We start from the raw sequence: 27,927 nt of genomic DNA on the forward strand, positions 1-27,927 counted from the left end.
CTCTTATTATCCCGTGTACCTAGCCTGGAGCCTGATCCACAGCCCATAAGTGTTCAATAAATGTTCGTTGTTAATGATGATATGTTGTAGATGCATCTGAAACATAATCTGGATAAACACAATACAGGAAAAGTGCAAATCATCATCTAACGAACATGCAAGCCAAGAAATCAATACGAGAGAGCTGTCTGAACACCAAGTAAAAGACAAAGTAATGCCCTTCTCCCTGCCCCTACATCCAACACGGTGATGGATTAGGCTACATAAAATTATCGATAAAGACCAATGTAGTCACAATGATTTCTAAACAGTAGCAAGAAATATTAGATACAAAATGTAACGTTACAACAAATGCAGCAGAACTGAGAGGCCATACGCGGAGAAACAGATAGATTCATTGATGGAGAACTTCTTTGCCAATAAGTAACTTCCAGCATAATGAAAGCGTGCTGCTTTCATTTCCTCCTCCTCTATCTCCCCAGCCCAGAGACTGAGATGCTGATTTCTCCTGAGATACATCCAATGAGTGTCACTTGCCCCTTAAAGAAAGGAACAGGAAGGCAAACTGGGCATTCAACCTCTGACAAAACAAACCCAACCCTTTCAAATGAGTTATGTTCTCACAACATGAGTCAGGTTGAGTAAATTCGTATAATTTTCATTTATACACGCAAAGAGAGTAGAAAAGTCTACTTACCTCTGGTCTGAATTCCTGTATTCTTCCACAAGATTTGGCTTATTAACTTAGTAGTAGAAAGTTTGGGCCAACTCTGTTCCAGCAATGAACCTCATCTTGCCTTTCTCTGTCACTCGTTTGCCCTTTCTCTTTATCCTGGAGGTGGGGGACTCTTTGGCAGAAGGCTCTGCCATTTTTACTGAACATATAGAGAGCATACTCGGCGCTAGCATTGGTTTAACTGATGTGAACCAGTGAAAAAGTCAGTCACGCCAACTTAAATGTGCCTGGGCTCTGGGAAGACTTCTGGAGCAGGGGAGGAAGAAATGGGGACCACAGGCTGATATTTTCCCCCCATTTGTGTATGCTTTGTTGTTACATGGAAAACTAGAATAGGAATAATTAACTGATCACTTCAATAGAACGTTAATGATGATTTGACTGATTCTTAACAGCATTTACTATTTCTTTGGTTTAATTAACCAACTAACAAGATTTGAAGCAGCACATTTACTCCTTACCTCATCCGTTACTATGACTCTCCGTCACCTTTGAAATTCTGAAGGCGTTAAACAGCTTGCAAAATAAATTGGCTATACAGACACAACTTTAATGGCCTGGTTTTCCTCTACTATTACTAATCTTTTTGTGCGTTAAGTTCACTAGCTAAAGGAAATGAGGATTGAATTCCACAGGTTAATCGACGGGCAGCAGTAACAATTTCTATAACCAACTTGGCTTCCTTCACAGCCAAAGGAAGACCAAAATCATCTGATCTCTTTGAAACAATTGGCCTGTGGCATCTTTTTGTAAGCCAAAGTTCTCACTGAAATAAAGAAAGAATTATACATACATAAAGTATTCCTAAATTTAGTGATTACAGGAAGTTTCCATTTCGGGATATAGAATTTTCCTTCTAGATCCTGAAGACATGGACTTAGACATGATTCATGTACTCACAGGCATTCAAGTCCTGCTGGTGCAGTGGACTGAGGTGCTCCAAGCCTTTTTCTTGTCTGTAGGTAGAGGTGGGAATATTTCAATGAGATGTACTCATGTCCAGAAACACCCAGGAAGAAAACTAGAAAGAACCTAAATAGAAATACAGAGGAGCTCATTTAGGATGGTTGTTTCTTAGGAAGACGGAGGCAGCCTGCAAAATGGTGAGTTGGGAGAATGGCTGGAGCCTGCACAAGGAGGCATTATGGGGCAGAAGGTGGGATTCCCCACTAGATGGCGCTACGATAATCTGTGGCATCCATGGGTACTGCTACCAAGGTAGGGCAGCAAGGATAGGATCAGCTTTCACGCCTCTGTAGGCAAGGCCCTATATGGAGTGCCACATGGATTAAATAAGTACATATGCGTGTTTTGTACCTCCTTAGGTTTGATCCTACTTGGAGAGTATACTTGGGATGGCACATATGTATGGTCTTATGAGTATGATTATATACGTGGGTGCAAATGTGTGTGTGAACACACATCTATGTTAGGTTATATAGATATGACTTGATATAGGTACAGACATAGATTGGGAGACATTATTACAATAAATATAAATCATGTTTGAGGGAGAGAACTAGCTTCTGTTGACTACGTACTGTATACCAGGCCTTTTCATATGCTTTCTCATTTAACCTTCACAATAGCTGTGAAAAGTAGCTATTACTATCCTCATGTTTACCAAAGAGGAAATTTGATGAACTTCATGCAGATTAAAGAATTTGCTCAAGGTCACATAGCCGAGAAATTGCAGGGCCTGGATTAAGATCTGGTTCTGTTGAGCTTCAAAACCTTAACACGGTCTTCAAAACCATAATACGGTCATGCTTCACATCATACAGACTTGCAAGAGTTTCTTGCAATGTGCAAATTAACTCCAGAGTATATGGCTAGTGGTACGTTTGCATGAACAATACTGACGTGCATTATACAAAATTAAAATAACATATATACAAAAGTTTGAACTATACTGGATTGGAAATACATAGAAAAAGTTAAATAAATACCACATTCCACTTTCCCCCTTTTCTCCCCAAGATAATTATTGAATAACCCCATCATAGGAAAATACGCAAGAATGAATTCCAATGCATGATTCAATTAAAATGAGTCATTTAAAAGAACACTAAGCTTATTTGAAAGTGGATATATCAAATCCACATGCATATGTAATTGAATACATTCACTACTTGCTACAAAATACATTAGCATTAAGGTAACAAAATGAATACCATTAATGTTGCCTTTTTATGTTGTAGGAAAAGCCATTTCCATTGAGATGATTGGAGCACACCCTAACTCAACTCATTCCACCGTGGTTCATTGTCATTGAAGACTTTGTAGCCTTTGGACACCAGCCTTTTAATTTTTTTTGTTGTCCAGAAAGTGAGTTGTTCCGTAAATTGTGCTTTTGTGAAGACACATTAAAGAATGTTGTGCATATTGCGCATTTAGCACAGTGTCTGGCAAATAGTAAGTGCTGAAGAAAAGTCCACGATGGTGATTCTGCTGACTAAGAGGAGAAGAAAGAGAGGAAGCAGAGGAGGGAGAGCTGAAGGAAGAGGAGACTAAGAAGGTGGGAGGAAAGGTAAGAAGAAAGAAGAGACTAGGAGAAGAGGAAGAAGGTGGAATTACAGTGAGAGATAAGGGATCACAGTGACAATTTGCAGTTCTTATCTTCTCAGTGTCAGAGTTTCTCCCCAAAGGTACAAAAATATCATATGAAACAATATGGAACTTTAAATATCTGCCCTGCACCGTGCATATTATTCTATTCTTCACTTTAGAATTTGTGCAATTTCCTTCCTCTTTTTTGTCCAAGATTGGTTAGCTTTTCTGCAGGCTGAAGAAGAATGTGCTGAGAACTGAGCCCCTGGCTGAGATTGTGGGACTGAAATGGGGAGAAAGGCAAGCAGCATTTCATCAACTTGGACTCTGGGCGCTTGGAAAATATACTGGTTGTGTTGTTTACAAATGGACTATTTGGCAGCATGATAAAGGTTCACTTTGGCAATCTGAAACCAGATGGAAGATGTGGAAGTTCCTTCTAGAGAAAAAGTAAAATAGAGAGATTTTCTCTGGTATTTCTGATCTCTAATGAACAGTATCTGAAAGGAGAATTCATAACTCAGGCAGAGGCGGAAAAATGGAAAATACTCTGTTACCTTTGTAAGTAAAATTCCATTTAGTAAATTTCCTAAGTAGATTTTTGTCTTATTAGGCCTCAGTCTTTGTTTCTTTCCTTGGTATTGGGGAAGGCTGGAAACTGAATTGGTAGTAAAATAATAGTAACAATAAAGGCTGACATTTCTTGAGCATTTACTATATACCGAGCACTGGTTTCCATGCTTTATATCACTTATACTCAATACAATCCCATAGAGTAGGTACCATATTACAGATGAGAAATATGAGGCTCAGAGAATTTAAATAGTTGGCTAAAGTCTCATAGGTAGTAGTTGGCAGAGCTAAAACAAACTTAGGGCTAGCTGAAAGCGAAGCCCTCTGTGGTCCGTGCTATGCTTCCATAACCTACAAGATGCCCGCGTCAGTGCCCGACACACAGTAGGTATACATTAATGCTCCCTTTTGCTTTCTTTAAAGGAGTTCCTGCCCTTGGATTGTTACCTCATGCAATAAAGTTCTATTTTCATCTGTACACAGGTTGGGAGAATGTCATATGTGGAGAGTGATACTAACTTTAAACTGGGCATCTGAAATATTCATTCTTTCCTGGATGTTTCTGCTTTGCAGATCCTAGATCTTAGCATAAAAGCCTAGCATTCTTCCCTGGGCTCAAGAAGCCATGAGATATGGGGTAATAGACAGAGGCTACCTACACGGGTATTTGGGGAGTTGAGACATACCGTCAAGAGAAGGAAGACATCTGACTCTATTGGGCTTTCATCCATACCATTCTGGCACATTCGTACTTACACACTCATGGGATATACATAGATTTTTAAAATCAAGGGATAAACCCAAAGCTTGATCTTGTTTCCACAAGATCATTTCCTGAATTATTAGAGGAATATAGCAAATTATATTAGGAGCATTGGACAGGGTAGCCACTAATTAGTTACTGCCTCATTAAGAGGACATGCCCATCAACCACAGGTGCTGTTGAGTAAATGGCTGTCTCAACTCTTTCCCTACAGTCTCCTTTTATCTTCTTGACCCCCGAACTAGGATAGTAAGATGAGTGTGGAAATCGAGGCCCATAGATGTCCAAGGTCACATCATTAGTCTGTAAGTAAACTAGAATCTAGGTTTCTTACCTCCTGGTCAAAAATAATTTTTGATTCAAGGCATTTTCACAAATATTGAAAGATGCCTTGCTGGGGGAAAAAAGGAGGATCTTTAATTGTCAAATGTGTTTGGGAAATGCAGCATTGTCTATTATCCTTTCCAAAATTTAAAATGGACATTTTGCATATGAAAGTCTCTCATAAATCCTGCTGTAAATTTTTAAAACTTGGTTTTATCCATAAATTCCATACATTTTGATCACAGGTGTTTTTTTAAGCACCTGTTAGTATCCAGAGGCACCATTATTCCTCAAAACCCATTTTGGGCAACACATCTCAAAGCAATTCAAAAAGAGTTTTGGGAACTGCTTCTTATTAATAGTAATAGTATATATAATAAAGCTAATTTTTGCCTTTTATTGGCATTTCTATGTTTATACCATCTCACCTCAAAATATTGCCATATCTTCGTAGTTCTTCCCGTCTGGTTGATTCTCTGTGTTCCTACTAGATTTGCCTTCCCTAAATACACTGTCACTACACCCTCCTCCCACTCTATGACACACCACTGTTCTTAGTAGAAAATCCAACTTAGTCTGACGTTTCAATCTTTCTCTCTCTCTCGGCTCTTTCTCCACTGCTCTCGAAGGCAAGCCCTTTAGTTTACTCAGTTGGCTCACACTCTGATCCCTAAACAAGGCACACACATTCTCACGTCCCCCACCTCTGTGTTCTCCCCTCTTTCCACGTGTGCAGATGTGTTTCTCAATAGACTGCAGGTCCCTTTGAGAGGAGAGGTTCTTCACCTGTATCATTGCTTCCCTCACAGCACCTGGCCCCATGTCTCATACCAGGGATGTTGTAAAAACTCCAGTTGTCCACTTGCACTGCCTTCCCCTCCCATCTTATGCCCCTCAAAAATGAATGTCCACAAGCAGGGTCACATTTGATGACCCGACACTCAGAAACTCATGTGACTTTATTTTTAAATTTTAACTATGGTGACAAAGCTTTGTTACGATAGAAGTTAGAAATACTGAAAAGAACTGCATTTGAGGGAAGAAAGCAATATATATTTTTAGTTCTATCTTTTAAAAATTTTTTATTGACATTCTAGACTTTCAAGTCCAAGTTTTTGTGTTGGTTGTAAGAGTAGCTTTAGGTGCCCATGGGCTTAGGTAAAATATATACTGTGTCCTCCAGGTAGTTCGATCTCTACCTTATAGAAGTCACTGTAAAGGGATCAACGGACATGAAGTCAGAGCGGCTGAGAGAGAAGGACAATCTATAGTCGAAAGATCTGGCTTTGGGTTCTGGTTTTATGGCTGACTCCTGAGTGACCTTGGGACAAGCCACTTAACCTCCCTAGGCAGCAGTCCCTTTAGCTGTAAAATAGGAAGTCCAATATTTAAACTCAGAGTTATTGTGGGAATTAACTGGAGTAATTGCTGTAAAATGCCTTGTAAATTATAACGGGCTTTGCAAATGTTAGTTGTTATTAAGGAAACATTCTGGGCATCTCCAGGTTTATTTGTTTTAGTCAATACTAGAGGTATTTCCAACTTCCCTGGAATAATTTCTATCTTGAAGAGTGTGATTCTCTTTTATCTGTATGATTCCTCCATGCTCCAGTTCTAACTTTGTTCATATTTACATTCAGCAGAGTCAACTTCTTAAAGTTTTCTTCTTTATATTGTTTGAAGACTGCTTCTCAAGCTGTTGTTTGTAACCCAATAAAGTGTTATAACTAAACTTTCCATTTTAGATGCTGATTCCATTCTTGGACTTTCAGCTAAACACACACACACACACACCCCATCAGGTTTATTTTTATTCCTCCCTCCCTTCCTTCTTTTCTTCCCTCCTTCCTTCCTTCCTTTTATCCCTCCTACCCATCTCTTCCCTCCTTCATGCTTCCATCTCTTCCTTTATTCCTTCCTCCAATGGTAGTCTAGAAATATTCACATCAGAAAATGCCACATGAATCTTTAACCAGAGTGAAATTTTACTTCTCCTCTGCCTGAGTCTGTTTGAAAAGCTTGTCAAGCTTCACCATTTTCTCCAGAATATTCAGGTAGGCTCTAGTAGGTAAAATGTACCTAACTGTGTGTTATTTACCTATTAGGTCCCAGAGCAGACTATAAAGTTAATGCATAATCTACTATGCAGGATACTTGGTCACTGAAGAGCATTCCCTAGGCATTCCACGGCCTAGCAGGGCCACACATTTTCTACAATATGATGGTAATTGTTGACTCACTGGACCAGAACACTCTCAGAGTCGACATAAAGACCCTTATTTCCACAATGGATTGAAAAGCCAACAGACTCTGGTTTCCTGCATATTCACCGTTTGCAGATTATTGATCTGATAATGAATCAACTCAGCCTCCTCTGGGTGTCCTTAGCTCAATGTATGTGCAATGTCCCTTCATGAGGACTGAGTCACAGAGCTCCCCAAACCAGCACCTGCACACCAGCTGCTTATGGCACTCAACTGCTCAGATTATTTTTGCTTTTAAAGTGTAATATTTCATCCTTCCTTAAAACATACTAGATCAGGGAAAGTAATACCTCCAAGGAAATAATAAGTGAATTGTCATAGATACACAATTATAAACAAGAAAGGCCTATAAAATATATTCACAGAATTTTCAAGCTGGAATAAAATGTAATAAAATCGTTTACAACTTATTGCACATTAAGGCTAGCCTTGGTGAATTAAAGACAGGGCTCTTTTTTTAAATTAAATGTGTGTATGTGTCTGTGCACGTGTCTGTGAGTGTGTGTCTGTGAATATGTTTCCGTGATTGTGCCTGTTTGTGTGTGTGTATGTGTGTGTCTGTGTGTACTGATTTTCCTGTACTGATCATTGTTATGGCTTGTTTAATCAAGTGCCCTCCTGTCACATAGCCTTTCAGGAAAGTGTGTTCTCCAGTGCCTAACACAAGCTACACAAGAGCTACATGGGATATTTTGGGTGGAAGGTCACAACTTGATCTCATCTCCATTTGGTCTATTAGAAAAATTATCTTCTAAATTTCAATATAAAGTTCAATTCTATTTTGTATGATCACTACCTCACATTTGCAGATGAAATAACACACTTTTACTCCTCTACTTTCACAGTCTTTCTGTTCCCACCACCCTCTCCAAATCATCTTTCCATCTCTCACTCCAATGGAGATCCTTCTGCTTCAAGTAGAACTCCAAATCAGGACCTGTGATCTGAGCCATTGCTCTTCCTTTCACCCTCTGATCCCTTTGGAAGGCCCCCTTCTCTTCGGCTCCTGTCTTCTTCCACTGTATTGAGCAGTGGGATCCACAGCAGATTCCTTTGTTGAGACCCCAGGGATTCACATATATTAAGCACTTGCTTTATATTCATTGGATAAAAGAATGAATGGATTCCAGAATGGGTCCAGCCAGGAACCCACTCTATAAGGCCTTGCTTTCTGATGTTTTCCACGTTCCATAGGATCTTCACGTTTTCAATATGTGCAAGATTGAAAGATCTCTAAACTCACAGAATTGGTTCTCTAGTGATAGGATTTTAGCTTCAGTACAAGCGGTGAAGTCTTGAGTGGTGTGGCTGTGAATTGCACCTACTCAATCTATTTTTTCCATCAAGGGCTCATAAGTACCACAAAGGCAATGACCTTTTTCCTGTTTCTGTGTTGGACCCCCAGCGGTCCTCATTGCATTGCTCTGTTCAACAAATGCTGATGTCCAGCTTTTTCTGCTCCTTCCATCCCCAGAAAATTTAAAGATGACTATAATAAAATGTTTTGAAACTTACTGCATGAAGTTGTTAAAGACCCTCTGTCAGGTAATTGATAAGAAAACAGTCCAGCCTGTCCTTTGCATTCACTGGCCCAAAGTTCATGCAACCTATACTTGTACATATCGTACCTAAACTCCCTTTGGCCTGCTGATTTGAGGATATCATCCATCAGTGAATGAATGGTAATGCTGATCTCTGGCTCTTTCTGCTCCTGACAACTGGGCTGCTAGGGGAAGATCTAGGCCCCCACTGCTGCTAGGGTGATGGGATGCTGGGATGCTGGAGGAAAGAATCTTGACATAGAGTGGTCCTAATGTCCAGCACCAAGTGGCAGCCCCCACTTCTCACCTAGTTTCCTATCATGGTCAGGGCCATAATTGTGCCTCAATACCTACATCTCCTGTCTATATATTCTGAGCAAAGCTGATGGAGCTGCTACCCAAAATAGGTATCTCGTCTCACAGCAAACTACCCCCTACCTCCCATTCCTTCCTACTTCATGACAGTTTCTCTTTGTGCAAAATTACTATAGATGGAGTGTAAGACAGAGGGGGGTTTCTGGCAAGCAATTGGGTAAATTTTTTTAAACTTCAAATAGAGGTTCAAAAATTGAAAGTTGCTTTTAATTCATGAAAATGTATTGATTGAATTTGACTCACCAATATAAAATCATGGCTTACATGTCCAGTAAAATTCCCTTGACATCAGGCAGTTAACCTGAATACAAGGCAATGATTTGTTGACTATCTTTCTTTTATTGCAAAGGCCGATTGGCATTCGGCTTTTTAGTCATAATAAATTCACAATATCCACTTTACTCTTGAGAGTGCTATCAATAGGACAAAATAAGAACAAACACTTACCATCTTTGTCTTTAAATCCACCGTTATATGGAATTTAAACACACCACTGTGCAATGCCGTCAGAGGTCATCAAACCCCACTCTCCATCAGAAGGCTCCACAGTCTACAGGGAGCAGTACATGTCAGCTCTCGATCACAACATGGTGAAGGTGAGAGAAACCATCGGCTAGACCAGAAGCTTTCCATTTAACAGCCATTCAGTGTGCCCAAAAAGTTGGAACAGATTCTAGAACTTCCTCTCTACGTGCACACATAGAGCTGTAAATACATCCTCTTGTTCTACTGATGGAGCCCCAAGGGACTGATATTCAACTATCCCAAATAAACTCATTTGAACTCTTTTGGGGGATTCCCTTTAGCTTTTTCATTACCAGTCTGAAATAAAATGCAAATAATTAGGTGACAGCATGCCCTTTGTTTGAACATTGTTAAATATACAACAGTTATCACACAGAGTATATTCTATGTGCATACGAGCCCCTTCAGGATAATGCATATTCTCAATCCCACCTGAAAAAATATGAATTATTAACATTCACTCTTCAAGCTCTGTAAAACCAACTCTCAGATTGTGGCGCTAAACACTTGCTGCTCTGGCATCTACACAGACTGGCTGGAGAATTCATGTGCTACAGTGTTTGACACACTCACAGGTGAAATACTGCAGGCAAAATTGCATAATTTATTAGGCTGGTACAGCAAGGCTGAATAATTAGATCATCTCCTTGTACAAGGCTACATTTTATGATGATCTTTTTAACACTGTAATCTAAATTGGGGTTGGAGTTGAGGCATGGAGGAAGGTTGAAAGTAAACTAATCGGGAGATGCTCTACGTGAAATCACAGCTATATCATTCCACGCCTTCAAAAGTAGGATCCCATCCTCAAAAGCTTTTCAAATCATCTATATTGTTGGCTAACAAGCACCTCAAATGTTTTAATAACAGGAAAGTGATTATATATATGTGTATATATATATGTGGGTGTATATATATACACACAAACACATACATATACAATGGCACACTTTTATTTTGGTGGATGAAGAGGAAAAGAAAAAGAACCCTAGGAACCAATAATTTTCCCCATTAACAGATAGAAAAGAATTTCCAAATGTTAGCAAGCGGGGACAAAGTCAGAGAAAGAGCCATATCTTACCCCAAAGAGGCTCCTGATCCTTGAAATGATGGTTTTGAGAAGAGTAGCCAATGTCACCAAAGAGGCAACTCTGAGTAAGAATTTGGGATTCTTCTCAGGTGGTCAAGGCAAAGAAGGCAGCCAACATGGAGGACACATGGGTGCCCAGATGTTTGCTATCCTGGCTCACTCAGTTGTTCTCACTTTTTATCAGCAACTGAGCACTAGAGTGGGTCCGTCAATCTAGGAGATTTGCTTTTAAAGTTGCTCCCCTTGGACTGATCTCATTAGCATGTTGCTCTCCTTCAATGGGCAAGTGATACGTGAGGATGTGAGGATTGAGTTGTTTTCCCATCGGAGAATTTGCATCTTATTAAGTAGCCAGACAGCCCATCTCAGGGGCCCCAGAGAGAACCACTGGAAGATCACTCTTCTTGTGGTCACTCTGGTTCTGCTTGACCTCCCCTCTGCCACATTGTTTCCTCCTTTTTTTCTTTGTACATTACTGAGAGGTTAAATTTTTACAAATCTTATATTCATAAGATATTTTGTCTTTGAGCTGATGGAAGATAAGGAAGGCTCGTACACCTGGCTTTCCCAGGATGGAAAACTCCATTTGAGAAACTAATTGGCTGTCTTAAAGGTTGGTACATGAGCATACTTTGCCATGAAATTCAGGCAGGCAGGGCAGGTTTAAAGAAAAGGTCAAGAAAAACCCTCTCCATAGGATGGAGTCCCTTTCTTTTTGAAAGAGGACCAGATCAAAGTCAGGTTCTATCCCTGGCTATTTCTGAACTGAAGCACCTTAAAAATCAGGTGGTTAGAACCCCAGTTTTTATCATCCCCATTTCATTCTCCTGCTCCATTATCCTTATCACAAAAAGAAACAAAAATAGTCTTTTATTCCCCAACATCAGGTAGAATGCTTTGCACATATTTGCCTTAAGCATAGAGTAATAAATAAGACTCACTTATATTCACTGTTTCCTTTGAACATCACATAATTGGTCCCTAGATTTGCCTGAGATCTTAGATTTTATTCTGAAAACCTTACATTAGCTATGATTTTATCCTAAGGATCAGCTCCCTTTAAGCCTCAATATCTATCCTTTGCTTTTGGAAATGGAACTGTTTTTCCAAAGGCTCAGCATGTCGTCCTTTGGGCTTTTGCTATATCTATAGCAACCACTCTGTTGGGAAAGCTTACAAATAAAACTAGGCTTTGGAGTCTGGGCACACATAAAAAGATACATTGCAATAATAAACATTTTAGGTTCTTTGTTGAAACCAGCAACAACAGGTTATTAACAACTCCTGAGGTATTGCCCTTGGTTCTGATTAAAGAAAAGGAATTCTGTTTCTTGAAATTTAGCATATTTCCCAGTTAATTTGCTCCTGCATTTCAGAAATTTCTATTTTATAATTCAATATTAGACCCAAATTTAGAAGAGATGTGTAGTCTCAACTGGCAATTGAAGGTGAAGTTCTCTGTTATCTTTGTGGAATTTCCTAATTTTCTCCACGAGTTATACATCCCGATTTTGAAAGTCATCCCTTTGAAAGAAATCTAATGGCTTTGTGAGGCCGTTCATTCTACTCTAAGCATTCCTGTGCGACCAACAGGAAAGAAAATATCAAATATTTTATAAGTGGGGATGAATAAAGAAAATAATGTCTAGTCATGATAGATTCAATGTAACATTTCCTTTTAGTCAATAATCTCTTTCCTAAAATGAACTGGGGCTCCTTGGAGAAGGGGATGATTCTAGGACTGGGACAAGAACTATACAAGATAAGCCCAGACAACCCTGCAGCAGCAAAAAATGAGAAAGTGTTTAAATACATAGATACACATACATGCACACACACGTGCATGCACACACACAGGTGGAAATGTCAAAGGAACATAAGAGACAAGAGCTCCCAAAGGGCAAAGCTGGAACAATTTGAACAACAAAATAAATAAAGTAGTAAAATAAATATCCTTCAGTCTGTAGGGAAGGAAAAATTTTCTTCTACTCTCTTAGGTTCTATAGGTCTAAGGATTAAACTGACAGAAGACTGATTAACAGGAGAAAAGCATACAAATTTTATTTAATATTTTTATATATGCATGGGAATCTTCAGAAGGGAAATAACAACCCAAAGAAGTCCCTAGGCACAAAAGTTTATATAGTTTTTTGAACAAAGAATGACAAATTGTGGGGATGTGATAAGACAAAGGGGTTGGAATAAGGGCAGTAAATCATGGGACTGTGACTAGGAAATAGACGGGGAAACTAATGGAAGATAAGGGTTATTTTGGTAGGTTTGTTTGCACAGGTCCATTTCAGAGTTGATTCCCAGTCTCTGGTGATAAGAATGTTCTTCTCATCTTGGAACAGAGAGGACACCTTTCCCATGGGAAATTTTAAGACCTGGTTTTAGGTAGAAAGGGGGAGGTCAGAAAGCCTCTCTTGTGCCTTCTGTTTCTTAAGTGCCTTCAGCTTGAAATAACATGTCAAAGTGGCATATTTTGAGGTGCATGTTCTGAACTTCTTCGAGTACGTACTGATATAAGCAAATGAATAAATAAACAAACAGATACATAATAGAATAGAATAGAGAAATCTCCCGTGCAGAACAATTCCAAATAACTTATGTAGATAATCAGCCCTGAAGAAGGTGGACCATAACTCTCCACCCTTCACGTGGGGGCTGCTCGTGGGGACTTCCTTCCAAAGAGTGTATGCAGTATGGACGAGGGAAAAAGAATAATTTTCCGGTTGAAAAACTTACAAATATTACCTCAAACCTAAAAAAATGATGTCATCTTGATAGCATGTATCTTTGATATGAAGTGATGAGAATGTGATCTTCCTCCCAAAAGCCACAATCCTAATCTATTCATGAGCAAAATACCAGCTAAATCCCAATTGACAGACAATCTACAAAATACCTGACAAGTAGCACTCAAAACTGTCAAGGTCATTAAAAAATGGAAAGTCTGACCTTGTGTCACGGTCAAGAGGAGCCTAAGAAGACATGATGACTAAATGCAATATAGTGTCCTGGATGGGATCCTAAAAACTAAAGGGATCTGAATAAAAGTATAATAATATATTGGTTTATTCATTGTGAGAAACGTACCATACTTATATAAGATCTTAATAATAGGGGAAAATGGATGTAGGTCAAATGGGAACTCTATCTTAGCAATTTTTCTATCAATCTAAAACTATTCTAAAATAAAAAGTTTATTTCTTAAATATAGAATGTATTTATTACTTCCCAGACAAAACCTAAGCGAATGGACATAGTGGCATTCAAAAAATGTTTGTTGAATTTATGAAAGTAAAGTTTGTTCCTTCATCCCTTGAGTTTACTGTGGTACGTCAACTTGCATCCAAAGTTCTTCTTTTATTTAACGTCAAAAAATGACTTTAACGGTAGAAATGGTATATGAAAAAAGCACGTCTATAGTGGAGAAATCAGAAGTAATTTCGCAGTAATGAAAGTATACAGTCATACACCACATAACATCATTTTGGTCAACAACCAACCACATATACGACCGTGGTTCCGTAAGATTAGAACCATATAGCCTAGGTGAAGTGGGCTATGCCATCTACTTTAAGTACACTCTATGACATTCACACAACTACATAATTGTCTAACAATGCATTTCTCAGAAGGTATCCCCGTCCTTAAGTGACACATGACTGTATATTGACATCACTTATAATCTCCATCACAATAGAACTTTTAAAATGATAATGCAAATAACAGACTTGTTTTTTATTTTTAAAATACTTTCACATTTATTTGCAATGTCAATTCCTCCAGGGATGAATCGAGAAAGGCAAGATAAGCATTACTTTCTCCAGTTTGAACATCAAAAATCTTGAAGCAGGGGCCAACCTGGTGGTATAGTGATTAAGTTTGTACGCTCTGCTTTGGTGGCCCAGGGTTCACAGGTTCGGATCCTGGGCATGGACTCATGTATCACTCATCAAGCCATGCTGAGATGGCATCTCACATACAAAATAGAGGAAGAGTGGCATAGATGTTAGCTCAGAGACAATCTTCCTCCAGCAAAGAGACAATATACAATGGGTTTAAAGAGAAGAAGATGTACTTCATAATTTACATATTGGCAATAATTAGGTTGTGGCTTTGGCAAGGTGTCTCACTTTGCTGGGGTTCAGTTTCTCTGTCTGAAAAATGAAGGATACTTCCATGGTAGAGGAAGCGTGTAGATGTTCCTGTATAACACACTGCCCCCCACACACTCCAACACATAGAATATAACATATTTTTTATTTATTTTAAAATAAATATAGAACTGCATTAAACACTAAGAAAAAAAATCCAAGAACCAAAAAGAAAAGAAAATTACAGATACAGGCAGAGGCTGAAGCCTCATGGTCATGGGGATGAGATTAGTTAGGTATGTATGGTCTAGCTGGGGCCTGGAAATGAGAATATGTGGGCTCCAAACTGGGTTCAGATTGTGCTTCTTAGAGACTGGAACCTCCCCTCTTGTCTGCTGAGGTGACTTCTAGAAACACGGTCCTTTTCCAAAGCCTATCGCCAAAGTCAATATTCTCACATGAGCCTGGTTTTCAGGCTATTGTAGGTATGGGCCTTGAGACTGGAGCTGAGCTGCTAACATAAGGCCTCCTGTGGATCCAGACACTCAGAAGCATGGACTGAGGCAATCATAAAATAGCCTTCCAGGAGAGGGGTGCAGAAGAGAACTCCTCAAGAGATGAGTGAAACCAAAAAAGTTGGAGAATGCTCATTCAAGGAAGTAGAAATAATGGAAAAATCTGAAAAGATGTTTAAAAATCAATATCTTTGAAGTTCTCAAAGAAATAAGAGAGAGGGATGGAAAACTCAATAGTGGGTTAAATGTTAGGCTAATATAACCAAAGAAATTACAAAATGAAAAATAGAATTAAGAAAAATTTCCAGGATGAAAACAAAGAAAGTAATAGAAAAAAATGAAAGAGAAATTGACATGGAGGCTGAAAAGTACCAACGTATGTCTAATAAGAGTTTCAGAAGAAAAATATAAAGAATGAGGGAGAAAGTCTAAAAGAATTAGGTAACGCCCGAAACTTTCCAGAATTAGTGAGCCAGGAATCTTCAGATTAGGGAAACCCACTGGGTACACAGGAGGAGAAATAAAAGCACATCCACACATAGATGTCACAATGGAGAGAAGACTGTAAAATCCACCAAAGGAGACAAATTGCCTAAAAAGAACAGCAATCTGGTTGACAGCTCATTTTTTCATTAATAAAAGAACTTGTTCAAAGTGCTATGGGAAAATAATTGTGAATGTACACGGAATATTATGTCTTCAAGACTAAACGTGAAATGAAGACATCTTCAGACATTTAAGGAATGAGTTTATTACTCTCAGATCCTTATTCTGAGAACTATTAAAGGATATAATTCATCAAAAAGAACAATAAATTCATAAGTAAGGAGTGGGATTCAAGAAAGTTGGTGAGCAAAGAAAGTGAATCTAATGATGATAAAAACCATAGATGTTTACTTTAAAAAAAAATGCTTCTTTTGTGTTTAAAAGATGTTGGAATTAAAATTCTAGACAGTGATAGCATGAAAATTGGGGATAAGGAGAGCTAACGAGCATGAGGTATCTAAGGTCCTTCCTTGTACACTTTATTAGAACATTAGTAATGGAATATCTGTATTGGAAATTTGAGGGCAACCACTGAAAGAACAGAAATAAAATGCATAACTTACAAACTAGTACAAGAGGGAAAAGAGCAAAAAAAAGAAAGTAATATCAACTCAATAAAAGACTACTAATGAAGGGAAAGAAGTAAAGAAAAAGTAACAGGAAAAGAACACACAAAATAAGGTAGTAGAAATAAATCCAAATGTACGTGGAGAAGCAAGTGTCAGAATAATACTTGGATGTAGCATTGATGCTTATTGTGTAAAATTTTTAAATCCCTAATAAAATAATTATAATGCACATACACATATATGGGATCAACTCTACAGAATATTTTAAACAGACTGAAAGAATCAACTCATCAAACTCCTGATGGTAGTTGCATATTGGGTGAGCAGTCCGAGAATTCCTTTAACTATAATATAATATTTGTATATTAAAGAAGAATTATTTGTATGTTCCTTTATCTGTAATATACGAATTATTTATATATTTAAGAACACAATTATAGGAAAATATTCAGGCTTATTGATTAGAGGTGATGGAAACCCAGGTCTTATTAGATTTTTCTTGTGTGCCTTATGTTTTTCTATTTTTTACAGAAAGTATTTAGGCTAGGTTATTCCTTCTATGTCTAATTATGTGCGTATTTCTGTGTTACCCCAAAGCACTCAGGCAGCTACAGGCAGAATCAAGATCAGCACTGAGGTTTCCTAAGTTCAAGTCCATGGTCCTTTCCTTTACATCAATATTCTAGGTGTTCTAGTTATAATCAATGTTAGCTGCTCCCTCGGGTCTTTAGAGATGACTTTTGAAAGTTCCTACAAGCTTTGGGTTTTCATCACTTTTTCTTTTACTCTCAGTGCCTGGATTGGCACCAATTTACCCTGGAGAAGTTCTTGTGAGCCTTAATTGAGGACCACAAAAGATAGCAAGATCTTTAAGTGAGTAGCTCTGAATAATTTCCCCAAGCAGATCACTCTGTGGAATTTCATTTTCAACATGAATGGTCACACTTCAAGCAATGAATGAGATGCATTGTTCAGGGAGAAATGACGCACTCAATTCTGTAGTGCTACTCAACGGTCCCAGTGCGACTTAGCAGTGCGTCAGCATTTTCATTATAAACCCATCAGCAGGACGTAAGTGCCCAGGGGCTGCCTATGAAATCAGTTTGCTGAGTCACAGCTGAGAAGCACCCACGAACAAGACTGTCAGAAACATAAATATCAACCTCTTCCAGGATGCCTCTCCTAACTACATTGGTCCTCACCCTGACCTCTTTATGACCTCGAATTTTTTCACTGTTCATGAAGCCTGCCAGCTTGATTATTGTTGGTTCATATCTATAGTCTCTTACCTCTTTTACTGTGCCACACTTTTTCTCCACAAATGAACAAAATTTGAGGGGAGGTGGAAGATCCTTTATCATTCAGCTGCTTACGGAACCAAGTTATTACTGCATGCCATAGATTTTAGAGATAGAATAGCTGAATGAGAAAAGTAATCAATAATCTAATATGTGATCATGCATTTAGATATAATGAAAACTCACTCTTCATGGCATTGGACTAACTCCCAGATTAGAGAATTAGTTGGAACACATAATAGGCTGTTTTTCTCTGGAGTGTGTACATGATGGAGGACAAAACCTGTGTGACACATCCAAATTCATCAACTAATATCTCCTGACTCTGGAATGCCCCTATCTTTTCCTCAGAGTGTCTGAAGTCAATCCATCCTTTATAATTAGTCCAGGACTACCTCAGAGAAGGCTTGCCCATTTTGCTCATCCTGTCCCTCTTGCCTCTGAACTCCTTTTGTACTTCGGTTCTATGCAGCTTAGCCTTTATTTATATGTTGTCTCAGTCTGTGAGTTATTTTGAAGATATTAGTTCTGTTTGCCTAGTAAATGGGAGAGCAGCCTGAAAGCAGCCCCTTGTTTCAGGGGCTGAAACACAGTTTGAGAACAGTGCTGATGACTTACAAGGCACTGGAGCATTATCTACGTGTTTCTTGATTGCTTTGTAGCAAGTCATATGGCTCAGACTCCTCCTCTGTTGAGAGAAGACACCGGCTCCACTCCTCTGTATCAGGCCTCCCGCCAAGGCACAGAGTTGGCGGAGAGAGCTGGGGCAGAGAGCACCCTGAGATTGTCTATAATCAGGCTTCTCCATTGTTCTGCAAAGGTGGCAGTCTGTTTTAAGAAATATTGCTTAATATTACCTTAAAGGTGGCAAACTCAAAACAGATCTTGACTTAAAGGGAGAACCTAGGACTATCAGCAACAGCTGTAACCTTACCTTACTGTGTAATGTCTCCTGCTACCTCAGAGAATCACAGTTTTGTGGAGCGAAAGTCTTTTAGCTCAGGAGCTTCAAAATTCTTCAAGTGCCATCTACAGTAAGAACTCCTTCTACATTGCAACACCATGAATACATGTGATTGAATGGGAGAGGAAGAGAATGAGAATGAAACCAGAGTTTCAGGAAATTCTAACTACTGTAGGTGGTTCCACTGATGTTATAGATCCTGTCTTATCCTATCCTCTCCTATGCTATTCTATTCCATTCTAATTCACTTTTTTTAAATGTTGGAGATGACCGACTATGTTGAATTTATAACACTGATATAGAAATTACTTTTCCCACATTCCAGATAAGAATTTCTTATTCCCATATCATTCAGTATCTGCTTCAAACTTTCTAGTGAGCTTCTGATCAGTAAGAAGCTCTCTGGAACATTTGATAAGATCCATTTTCTCTGTAACTTATATACCTAGATTTGTTGTTGTTGACGTTGTTAAGGAAGATTTGCCCTGAGCTAACATCTGTGCCAATCTTCCTCTTTTTTTGTATGTACGATGCCTCCATGGCATGGCTGATGATAAATTGGACTTTCTCAAAATTAAAAGTGCTGCTCTTCAAAAACCACTCTAGGAGAATGAAAAGACAAGTCACAGAAGGGGCCAAATATTGACAAATTATATATCCAATTAAAGGACTTGTAGCCAGAATATATAAAGAATTATTAAAATATGATAATAAGAAAACAAGCAACCCATTAAAAATAGGAACAAGATGTCAAAGGATGTTTGACCAAAGAGGATAAAAAATTTTAAAATAAGCACATAAAAAGATCCTTACTAGGGAAAGGAAAATAAAAACCATGTTGAGATACTACTATACACCCATCAGAAAGGCTAAGATTTGAAAGACTAACCAAACCAAGTGTCAACAAAGATATGAAGGAATTGGAAGTTGTGTACATTCCTATGAGGATGTAAAATGATACAAAAACCTTTGAATACAGTTTAGCGTTTCCTAGAAAATTAAACAACACTACCATATAATGCAGCCATTCAAATCCCAAAAGAAATAAAAGTGTATGTTTACACAAAGAGTAGCTCATGGGTGCTCATAGCACCTTTGTTTGTAATAACCAAGAACTGGAAACAATCCATATGTCTATCAACAGGAAAATGGACAAATTGTGGTATCGCTATACAATGGAATACTACACAACCATAAAAAATGAACTTCTGAACACACTACAATATGGATGAGTCTCAAAAATAATTATATTGAGTATGTTAAAGTAGCTAGACAAAAAAGAACACATTCTGTATAATTCCATTTCCAAAAATTAATAGGAAGTACAAATTAATGCACTGTGACAGAAAGCAGATCACTGATTGTCTGAGGACAGTGCAAGAGAAGAAATGATCACAGGAGAAACACACTGTAAAAGAGCACCAGAAAACTTTTAGGGGTGATGGATATACCTGCTATCTTGACTGTGGTGATAGTTTAATTGATATATACATATGTCAAAATGTATCAAATTGTATTATTTAAATACAGGCAGTTCAATAAAACTGAAAAGCTGTTTTAAATGTGTGCCTGATACCACATCTTCAAGAGCACTAAAAAACAAAGAAGAAGAAGAAGAAAGGAAAAAGAAAAAATGGAAAAATTATACTAGTGCAATTTTTACTAACTGAAAGTAAAAAAATAATATAGAATTAGGACAAGATGTCCACTGTTACTGTGCAGGAAGGAGGGGTTCAATGAAGCACAGTTGAAAGGTGAGATTAGAAAAATGCAAAGTCATATCATATTGAGCTGGGACTCCTCAATAGGCAAGTTTTACCTCTATGCATAGGTCATAATCTCTCCTTTGGGGCTGTTCCTTCTTTTTCATGACAGTTCATCAAATACACCAAAGCAGCTGCCCTAACTCCTCTTAGGTCTCTTCTTGTCCAGAATAAACATCCTCAATTTCCCCAGAGGCAAGATATGGTTTCCAGATCGGTTCATGGGTTTTTAACCTTGTTTCTATCTGGTTTCTCCCAACCACTACCTAAATGACTCAGTGGGTGAGTAGATTCTATGTGTATGCTTGAAGCTCTCAGGTCTCATGCCACCAATGTAGACAAGCTCCCAGAGTTTCAGTGTTGAGAAGGAAGGTTAGATGTATTTGGACAAAGCCCTAGAGTTGTATCCTGAAGTACCTGATTCAACGAGACAAATGAGGGCCCTAACTGATGTCCCTGAAAAATAGCCAAACTAGGGGCTGCCCTGTGGCCGAGTGGTTAAGTTCGCCTGCTCCGCTGCAGGCGGCCCAGTATTTCGTTGGTTCGAATCCTGGGTGTGGACATGGCACTGCTCATCAAACCACGCTGAGGCAGCGTCCCACATGCCACAACTAGAAGGACCCACAACGAAGAATATACAACTATGTACTGGGGGGCTTTCGGGAGAAAAAACGAAAAAAATAAAATCTTTAAAAAAAAATTAGCCAAACTAAGGTGTGAGGTCCAGGCTATATTATTTAATTGAATACTTAAAATGTATACACTTTCTTTTAGAGTACAACCTAGAAATTGTCCCATTATCCAAGGTATTCTAAAACAATTGTATAAATGGATATGTACATTTGTATAATTTCCTCCTTAGGCATTCCTATTCTTCTGAGGTCCCTGGAAAGGTTGACAAGGCCATGAGATAGACTATATTGAATCATGTCTCTCTGGTTCAGATCTATCTGAAATTCCTTAATTCACACGCTTCCATTTTATTTATCCTCTCACACAATACAACTTTACCTCAGGCACAGTATGAGTGAGACCATGGGTCAGGCACCAGGGGTGAGGTAACAGAAGGGAACTGGCATGAGCATGACTCCAAACAGGTCACAGCCCCTGCGTTCAAGGAGCTTAGTCTTTTGGGAGAGAGGATTGGGATCAGACAGGAATCTGAGTTAGAAGATGCCTTGGAGAGAGACAAGCCAAGGGGAGGCAGGCTCAGAGAACATGGAGCTGGAGGCCAGCTGGGAGAACAGGGGGGCTGCCCTCCTTTCTCTCCATTGAGCTGGAAACCCCTCGGCGCAGGGAAGGTGTTGTCTCCCTCTGTACCGTGTCAGTGAAAGCCCAAATCCATACCTGGAACTGAGGAAACATGAATTTCCTTTCTAAAAAAATCTACATGGCGTAGCAGAAAATTCACCTGGTTTGTAATTCTGGCCCTGCAGTTCTGAACTATGAGGCCTTGGATAAATTATTTACCACTTCTGAGTGTTAGTTTTCTTACCTGCAAAACTTGAATAATAACAATACTTTCATTTTTGGTTCATGAATTAAGTGATATCCTGAAGGTTGTGTGAAAGTGCCTGACTCTTAATCGATGCTCTATACAAGCTAGGCTGGCAGGACTCCCTTTGTGTCATGGAATTGGTAGGATGATGTCTGGTTCTCACTGAGTGGAGACACTGGCCTTGGGGAAAGGGAGCTAGGGAATTCAGGTGAACTTTATGACATTTCTGCAGCCCATCTCTATCTTGAATCAGGAGTTAGACCAGTTGACCAACTTAGTCATTGAATCAGCGGCAGAAATTCCAAAGGGAGTGTCAACCTTAAAAAGAAAACAATTCTTTTACCAGCAAAAATACTTTATTCAGGACTAGTCAAAGAATTGAAATAGGGGATGGGCATGCTATGGTGGATTATAGGCAAATCAAACAAACAAGGGAGAGGAATGTCATTTTATAGAGAAAAAGCAGAAAATTGGGAGCGGTGGTTTTAAACGAAAGTCCTTTAGTGAAAAGAAAGAGTTCAGGGTGGCTATAGTTTCTTATTGGCTGAGTTGCTGGGGCAGTCATTTCTGTTTGGGATGCAATTTACATTTCTTCCTGTAACTGACAACTTTTTTCTGTTGACAACTTTCTGTTGGGGTCTGTAATTGACTATCTTTGCTGTAATTAATCTTGAGGGGGTACTGCGCAGGAGCTCCTACTTCTGGCCTCCTGACTCCATTTTCAATGAGATTCGTCTTTATTAATTTTCACAAGAGTGACCTGAAATGCTGATTCCCAAACCCAACTGATTACACAAATAATCTGAGACATCTGCTAAAAATGCAGACTCCTAGACCCACCGGAAGTTCTGCTTCATTCGGCCTAGGACAGGGGCAGGGAAACTATATTTTTAATGCTTATTTCAGGAATCTAAAGCAGTATTTGGAAACCTGTGCCCTTTGAGGTCTGTCAGTTTCACTCAAAGTGCCAACACTCATTTATTTGTCTGTCCTCTAAAAGGGGATTTGCAAACTTTTGTAGTTTGATTTCTTGCTTTGATTTGATTTAGATCCCGAAGCAAGATCTAAAGGAAGAGTTTGTAGAGAAAATTGCTGTATAAACAAGGAAAATGTTTAGCCTGCTGAAGAAGAAAGGTCAACAAATAGTTCCCAAGCAAGTATAAAAGCCACTTTGTTTGCAAATAATGCTGCTAAACAAGGAATGTGCTAATTACAAATTATTCTTATCTCACCTGCAAAGCTTTTCCTGATGTTGAAATTTGTATTATAAACCTGTGCCCTGCTCCAGACCCAGACATCAGCTGTATCTTGGGGAAAACCAGGGCCATAACTTCAGGCTTTGTTCTTTTGTGAGTCTTTTGGGGCCAGGAGGTGACATTCCCCAGAGAACTCCTGAGAGATGAGGCTCATCTAAGTGGGAACTACAAGATGGCACTGCCCACCTGCTTGTACACACACACACATACACACACACCCTTGGTTCTCCCTTTATTTGTTGAATTTGAGATTTTGCCTCCATTCCATCACTCTAAACCATGGCCCTCAGCTCCTCACACCTAGATTAATGGTTCCATTAATGATAATTGTAATCTCTTTTTATTTTTCTGGTGTCATTTTATTTATTTATTAAATTTTAGTTCATTGTGATAAGAACACTTAATACAGATCTACCCTCGTCGCAAATCTTCAAGGGGACTTCAAGTTGACTGTAGGTAGCAGATCTTTAGAGTGTATTCATCTTGTTTAACTGAGACTTTATGCCCATTTCCCCATTTCCCTCTCCCTCTAGCCTCTGGCAACTACTATTCCACTCTTTGATTCTATGAATTTGACTATTTTAGATACCTCGTGTTACAGGAATCATGCAACCAAGCCACAGATGCCCTCAAGTTTCAATGTAATGTTGAAAAAAATGGAGCCTACTCTGTCTCGTAGATCCTCCAGGAAATTTTACTGAACTTATAATACCCCTGGCATGAGATGATGCAATCAGCTCAGAAAGATATATTTTCACAAAGATAAACATTTTTCACAACATTCTCTGAGGATAAAACCCTCCTATCACCAAAAGAACTAATTTTTTACCAGGAGCAGAGATTGCTAATTGGGGTAGTTATCAGAATATATGGAAGGAGTGATCTGGAAATCCTACTTTTGCCCTGAGTTAGAGATGTTTTTCTGTTGGGGCATTATTGGGTGACCTCATTTTCTTTTGGGGCTCTTGGAAACTACCCACTAATGCCAGTGAAGTCCTAGTTGATCTAGGGATCTCCCAACACAATGATGGCAAGACTATCTCCTCCCCAGCCTCCAGTTAATAACAATGTTGTTTTATCCTAAGAAGAGTATTCTAGGGAACGTAAACCTCAGTTTTCACAATTTTAGATCCCCAAAATAAAATCTTTATAGTTCCACAAGTTAATTTAATTCCAATTGTGAGTTCCATTATATTGGAGTTCGTGGCAAACACTTAACCTTATTCAGTTTGGCTTTCCTTCTACCCCTTTCTTCAAGATGATATTTAAATCTGGGTTGCATACGAAGTTCCAAGCATTGGGAAGGCTCCATTTCAACTTTGAGGTTGTCTGTTTGCCGAGTCAACCACAGAACCATTCCCAATCTCCTGTGGTCCTCTGTTATTGGTCCATACAGGCCAATGCTTAGGCTTTTCTTGTTTTAGCAATTACCAAAGTGGAATAAAATGTTTTAAGATAAAAGAGAATGCAGAATCCTCCCGAATGGTGAGTGAACTTTTAGAGCAATTCACGCTACTTAAAAGAAGGATTCTTTAGGGGCTGGCCCCGTGGCCGAGTGGTTAAGTTCGCGCGCTCCGCTGCAGGCGGCCCAGTGTTTCGTTGGTTCGAATCCGGGGCGCGGACACGGCACTGCTCATCAAACCACACTGAGGCAGCGTCCCACATGCCATAATTAGAAGGACCCCCAGTGAAGAATATACAGCTATGTACCGGGGGACTTTGGGGAGAAAAAGGAAAAAATAAAATCTTAAAAAAAAAAAAAAAAAAGAAGGATTCTTTAGGATAGCAGCCCAGGGAGTGCTGTGGTGGGCAACAGTAATTTCTGAAAACACTCTGACAGCTTCTCCCAAGTGTCTATGGAGGATTGTCCCAGCAGAGAAAATTATTGAGGAGCCATTCACATCAAGGAATTTCAGGGTTTAAGAAGAGACCTGAGGTTATGTAAAGTTTCAGCTAAATAGGATTGATAGAGCCATGAGAGGATCTTTTTCAGAGTTTTACCATGAGAACCAGGTGGAATTCCTGGATGGCAAGGTCACAGAAGTGTCAGGCCTTCCTCTAAAACTGCAGCTCCCTGGAGTTTCTTACTTTACATGAATTCACACTCAGCCTTCAACAATTCATCAAAATTATCATTTAAGTGTTCCTACCACTTTATGGCTCCAATGGCCCTCATCAAGCAAATCTCAACTGTGACACTCAGGATGTACCTGTGTCTCCAGATTTAGGGGTGGCAATTTACCCTGCAACTCAAGTTCTCTGATGGGCCCAAGAAAATCCTTGATATTCAGTTTGTTCAACTTTCCTTGTTTTAGTGAAGAGAATGATGATTTCCAAAGTTTTACATGTAGGAGCTGAAATTGGAAGTCTCTAAAGGTTTTCTTGTATATTTTCTTCTATAAATTTTATAGTTTTATGTTTTACATTTAAGTCCATGATCCCTTTTTAGTTAGTTTTTGTAGATGGTGCAAAGTATTAATTGAAATTATTTTTTTTTATTTTTTGACATTTGGATATCTAATTGTTCCAGCATCATATATTGAAAAAACTATCCTTTCTCTATCTGCTTTTTCCCCTCTATCCAAAACTTTTGTCCATATACAAGTAGGTCTCTATTTGGTTCTATTGACCTTGTGTCTATCTTAAAACCAATATCATATAGTCTCTATCACTGTAGATTTATAATCAGTATTGAAATGTGGCATTGTTAGCCTGCCAACTTTGTTCTTTTTCACAGTGCTTTGCATTTCCATAGGGATTTTAGAATCATTTTGTCAATTCCTACAAAAAGAGACTGTTGGTATTTTGATTGGGATTATATTGAATTTAGAGACCAATATGGAGAGAATTGACATCTTAACAATATCGAATCTTCTGACATATGAACACTATATACTGCTCCATTTCTTTAGATCTTTATTTTCTCACAGCAATGATTTGCAGTTTTATGTGCATTGGTCTTACACTTTTTGGGGATGAGATTTATGCCTAAGTATTTAGTATATTTTGATGCTATTATAAATGGCGTTATTACTTTTCAAATCTGAATTTATGATTGTTCGTTGCTTGTATAGAGGAAACAATTGATTTTTGTATATTGACCTTTCGTCCTGCCACCTTGTTAAATTCACTTATTATTCTAATAGCTTTTGTGTAAATTTCATCAATTTTTTTGCATAGATAATTATATTGTCCACAAATAAGGATAGTTTTATTTCTTCCTTTCCAATTCAGATGCATTTTTTTCTTGTCATATTTCACTGGTTAGAACTTCCAGTACAAAATTGAATAACAGTGATGATAGCAGACCTTGTCTTGTTGCTGAATGTAGGAAGATAGATTCTGTTTCACCATTAAGCATAATGTTAGATGTAGGTTTATTTCAGATTGAGAATGTTTCCTTCTATTCTTACTAATCCTGGGGCAAAGACCAGTTATTCCTATACCAGCATCCTCTGAGACAACCATGTCTATGTAGATTCTGACCAACCTCATGTGGCCACAACCTGACAGTGTTACAGTGTTTACCTTTCTTTTGCTTTATGCTCCAGGTCTTCTCTGTTGCTGTTGAAGCATGAATGCCATGGAATATGTTCAACGACACATGTGTACAACATGGAGGTTCAGGGGAATCATCTCTATGTGGGGCAATCCTTTGACTCATGAGAGAAATGGCAAATAAATTCTTCTCTCTCCTTCTCCCAGAAAGGACAGCCCTGAGACATAAGTGTTTCTGTAGGCTTTCAGTGGATCAAGCCTGAGATAGAGTGAAGCAATTAGTGATACTTGATACCAATCAGAGGCCAGCTTGATAACTGGCTCTCTTTTCATTACTGCTTCATTATCATTTTTCCTCACTCCAGCTTCTCTTGAATTACACTTTCTGATAAAATACGAGCACATAAGCTTCTGCCTTCTGGGACATCCAAGTTAAGAGGGGATACAGGTGTGAAACCTGGACCTACTATATTCATTTTGCCAATGTAAGAGGAGCTTATAGAAGGATGAAGCAAACAGAGGTGGATGAAGATACAGTAATCACAAAGAAAAGATGCGTAGCTTATTAGATTAAGTCAACGCTCTGCAATCTGCTCTACTTCTACATTCCAGTGTTGTGAAACAAAATATTTCCTATTGTTCAAGCCATTTAAACAATTGGATGTATTGTTCACTGCAGCTGAAAGTATACTGCTTATGCCTTGTTTAATGTTTCAATCATTAGTTGTGATTCTTCCATTACTTTTATATTTAAAAAGTCGTTTCCTATTGCAAGACAACATAAATATCTACCTAATTTTTTTTTGCCTTCAATGTTTTAAATGAAACTGCTTCATTTACGTGGATTGTTTTGTGCATATGGTGCGAGGTAAGGGTCTAACTCTGGCTCCATTCCAAGTAATGAACTACGTATGTCAATATAAGTCATTCCTTCATCTTTTATTTCTCCCTTGATTCATGATGACACTTTTACGGAATATCCTCTACTTGTGAACTTTCATAAATAGGCACCAAGACATGTCCCACAGCAAGATTATATCAACTACATCTGCCACCAAGAAGTGCTTTTAGTGGTCACCTGTAGTCATTTTAGTTTACTTACCATATGTATTTGCACTTTTCATTGCTAAATTTGAGTTATTTTGCTAACATCATTAACCCCAACATATCAGATAA

General features: G+C 38.6%; 1 protein-coding gene across 8 annotated transcripts in view; it reads right to left on the reverse strand.

The window, feature by feature from the left end:
- Positions 1-11,121, reverse strand: part of SLC14A2 (solute carrier family 14 member 2) — a 442,098-nt gene extending 430,977 nt beyond the window's left edge. For all 8 annotated transcript variants that reach the window (XM_014857279.3, XM_070513124.1, XM_070513125.1 and 5 more), the window contains exons 1-2: positions 10,733-11,121; positions 1,637-1,768 (exon numbers count right to left, since the gene is read on the reverse strand). The gene's annotated coding sequence lies outside the window, so the exon portion shown is untranslated. The remainder of the gene's footprint in view (positions 1-1,636; positions 1,769-10,732) is intronic.
- Between the last annotated feature and the right edge of the window lie 16,806 nt (positions 11,122-27,927).

Source organism: Equus asinus, chromosome 7 (assembly GCF_041296235.1).
Source record: "Equus asinus isolate D_3611 breed Donkey chromosome 7, EquAss-T2T_v2, whole genome shotgun sequence".
Lineage (NCBI taxonomy): Eukaryota > Metazoa > Chordata > Mammalia > Perissodactyla > Equidae > Equus > Equus asinus.